The 3,722-nt window shown below is 44.5% G+C and overlaps 1 non-coding gene across 1 annotated transcript; it reads left to right on the forward strand.

Annotated features, from left to right (window-relative positions):
- Positions 1-1,861: 1,861 nt before the first annotated feature.
- Positions 1,862-1,969, forward strand: LOC125113666 (U6 spliceosomal RNA). The gene has a single exon (XR_007131533.1). It is a non-coding gene; the product is annotated as a U6 spliceosomal RNA (small nuclear RNA).
- The last annotated feature ends 1,753 nt before the right edge of the window (positions 1,970-3,722 follow it).

The raw sequence follows: 3,722 nt of genomic DNA on the forward strand, positions 1-3,722 counted from the left end.
TTCTCTTTCTCTTCCTGACTTACTTCACTTAGTATGAGAGTCTCTAGTTCCATCCATGCTGTTGTTTGTTCTTTTTATGGCTGAGTAGTATTCCATTATATACATGCACCACATCCTTTTAATCCATTCATCCATTGATGGCCATTTAGGTTGTTTCTATGTCTTGGCTATTGTGAATAGAGCTGCAAGGAACATGTGGGTGCATGTATCTTTTTCAATGAGAGTTTTGTCCGGATATATGCTCAGAGGTGGGGTTGCTGGGTCACATGGTAGTTCTATGGATAGTTTTCCGAGGTACCTCCATACCGTTTTCCATAGTAGTTGCACCAATTTACATTCACACCAAGAGTGAAGGAGAGTTCCCTCAACATTTTTATATGCATTAGGTTTCTTTCTTTCTCCCTCTCTCCTCCTTTTCATCCTCCCTCCACCCACCCGCTCTTCCCGTCTTCCTTCCTCCCTTCCCTTTTAAAAGCAGTCTCATCCAGAGTCTTCTAACACACTCCCGGAAAGACTGGCTGACCTCTGAACCAGCTGTACAATTGCCATCTTGGGATTTCTTTTCACCATCATGCTGAGAATTCCTTCGTCTTTCTCTTGTGTTGGAATCCCCATGTGTTACTATTTCTCACTTAACTCTGGTTTTGGCAGAGGGCATTATCCAGTAGCTACCTGGAAGGTAAATTTTTTCAGGGCCGAAACATGTCTTGATTCTGTCCTCCTGCTTGGGTGGTGGTTGGGCTGGTGACAGTTCCAAGTGGGATGTCCTCCTCCCTTAGAAGCCTGAAGGCATTTCCTCACTGTCTCAAACTTCCAGTGTGGTTACTGCTAAGAAGTCTGCACTTGAGATAAACTTACTCTCCCTCGGGAGGCTTGTCATGTCTTCTCCTTGTCCCCAGGGTTTTAAAATTTCTGGATGATGTATCTTTGTATGAGTCCTGGGCCCTGGAAGGTACCTTTCAATCTGAAGTCTTTTTCTTTTTTTCTGAGGTATTCTTTCTTTACAATACACTCGTGGAGTTCCCATTCTGGCTCAGCAGGTTAAGAACCTGACTAGTATCCATGAAAATGCAGGTTCGATCCCTGGCCTTGCCTAATGAGTTAAGGATCCAGTGTTGCTGCAAGCTGAGGCATAGGTCACAGACACGGCTCAGAGCCCACGTTGCTGTGGCTGTGGTATAGGCTGACAGCTGCAGCTCCTATTCAGCCCCTAGCCTGGGAACTTCCGTATGCCACAGGTGCAGCCCTAAAAAGAGAAAAATAAAAAAATAAATAAAATAGAAACAAAATATACTTGTTTGGGAGTTTCCTGGTAGCACAGCAGGTTAAGGATCCAGCATTGTCACTGCTGTGGCTGGGGTTGCTGCTGTGGTGTGGGAACTTCCACTCCAAAAAATGCCGTTGTTAACCCCCCCATGCCAAGCCCCTAAGGACCACCGGTCTGCTTTCTATAAATACGGACAGGTTTTGCCTGATTCAGAACCTCACACAAGTGGATTCAAGTGGTGTATTCTCCTCTGTGTCTCTGCGTGGGCACAGTGTTTCTGAGACTGGGGCATATTGTTTGCCTGTAATCCAGCCCTTTTCTTGCTGAGCGGGATCCGTTGTATGGATATGCCACAATTCGTTTCATGGGGGGTGCTGATACTTGAGATGTTTCCAGTTTGGGGCTGATAGGAATAGTGCTGCTGGGAACACTGTTCGACTGATCTTGGGAGACTCTAAATGACTTTCCAATATGATTGTACCACATTTTATGGTAATTAATAGGAAAGATTACAAGATGACCCACAAATGTCTTTTTTACTCTGCTGCGTACCTGACATTATCACCTCTGGACTGGTTTAAAAAAATCAGTGGTGTGCTCGCTTTTGGCAGCACATATGCTAAAATTGGAAGGATACAGAGAAGATGAGCATGGCCCCTGTGCAAGGGTGACACGCAACGTCATAAAGTGTTCCATGTTTTTTTTGTGATGGAGCATGATAACGTGAGAAAAAAGAATGTATACATGTATGTGTGCCTGGGTCACCTTGCTTTGGGGTAGAAAATTGGCAGAACACTGTAAACTATGATGGAAAAAATAAAATTAACAAAAATATGTTAAACTATGATGGAAAAAATAAAATTAACAAAAATATGTTAAAAAGACAAAAAAAAAATCAGTGGTGTAAAGAGGGTTGTTTAGAAGAATTTCTCCCTATTTTTCTTTTTCTTTCTTTCTTTTTTTTTTTTTTTTTATCTTTTTGCCATTTCTTGGGCCACTCCTGCGGCATGTGGAAGTTCCCAGGCTAGGGGTCGAATCAGAGCTGTAGCCACTGGCCTACACCACAGCCACAACAACGCCAGATCCTTAACCCACTGAGCAAGGCCAGGGATTGAACTCCTCCCTAATTTTTTATTGGCAAAATTTTTTACCCATTTCAAAAAAATTTTTTTTATTTTTATTAAAGGATAGTTGAGGAGTTCCCGTCATGGCTCAGTGGTTAATGAATCTGACTAGGAACCATGAGGTTGCGGGTTTGGTCCCTGCCCTTGCTCAGTGGGTTAATGATCCGGCATTGCTGTGAGCTGTGGTGTAGGTTGCAGACGCGGCTCAGATCTCGCGTTGCTGTGGCTCTGGCGTAGGCTGGTGGCTACGGCTCCGATTCGACCCCTAGCCTGGGAACCTCCATATGCCGCGGGAGCGGCCCAAAGAAATAGCAAAAAGACAAAAAATGAAATAAAATAAAATAAAATAAAATAAAATAATAAAGGATAGTTGATTTATAATGTGTGACAACTGCTCTACAGCATAGTGAATATACATTTTTTTTTTTTTTTGCTTTTTAGGGCCACTCCCACACCATATGGAGGTTCCCAGGCTAGGGGTCAAATCAGAGCTACAGCTGCCATCCTTTACCACAGCCATAGCCACGTGGGATCTGAGCCATGACCTACACCTCAGCTTACAGCAGCCAGATCCTTAACCCACCGAGCGGGGCCTGGGATTGATTTGAACCCACATCCTCATGGATACTCGTTGGGTTCGTAACCCACTGAGCCACAACGGGAACTCCCTTTTTTATATTCTTTTCCATCATAGTCTATCCCGGAAGATTGGATCTAGTTCCCTGTGCTATACTGTAGGGCAGTATTGCTCATCCATTCTCAGTGCGATAGTTTGCATCTCCTAACCCCAAACTCCCCACCCATCCCACTCCCTCCTCCCTCCCCCTTGGCAACCACAAATCTGTTCTATGTAAGTGAGTCTGTTTCTGTTCTATAGACAGGTTCATTTGTGCCATATTTTAGATTCCATAGATAAATGCTCTCATATGGTGTTTGTCTTTCTCTCTCTGACTGACTTCACTTAGTGGAAGAGTCTTAATGTACCTTGCCCTTCCTCCCCATCTCCATGGGCACCTGGGTGCTAACAGCTCTCATCCTAACCCATCTCCATGGGCATCTGGGTGCTAACAGCCCTCATCCTAAGCCTTCTCGAAAGCCCTGATGAAGCCACACACCCGGCCCACTTCTCTTCCAAAGTGTTCCAGTTCCTAAAGCAACCTTCTTCCCCTTTCCTTCCTTTCCCCTTACAAATGAGAATGTCTGCCCTTCTGTTTAACTGCTCACGTCTAAGGGATTAGAACAGGGATCTGATTAACTGGGCCTTTGCATAAAGGACCGCTAACCCCTCAAGTGTTGATCTGAAGACTGATTCTTCCATTCCGGGAATTTTT

Source organism: Phacochoerus africanus, chromosome 13, assembly GCF_016906955.1.
Source record: "Phacochoerus africanus isolate WHEZ1 chromosome 13, ROS_Pafr_v1, whole genome shotgun sequence".
NCBI lineage: Eukaryota > Metazoa > Chordata > Mammalia > Artiodactyla > Suidae > Phacochoerus > Phacochoerus africanus.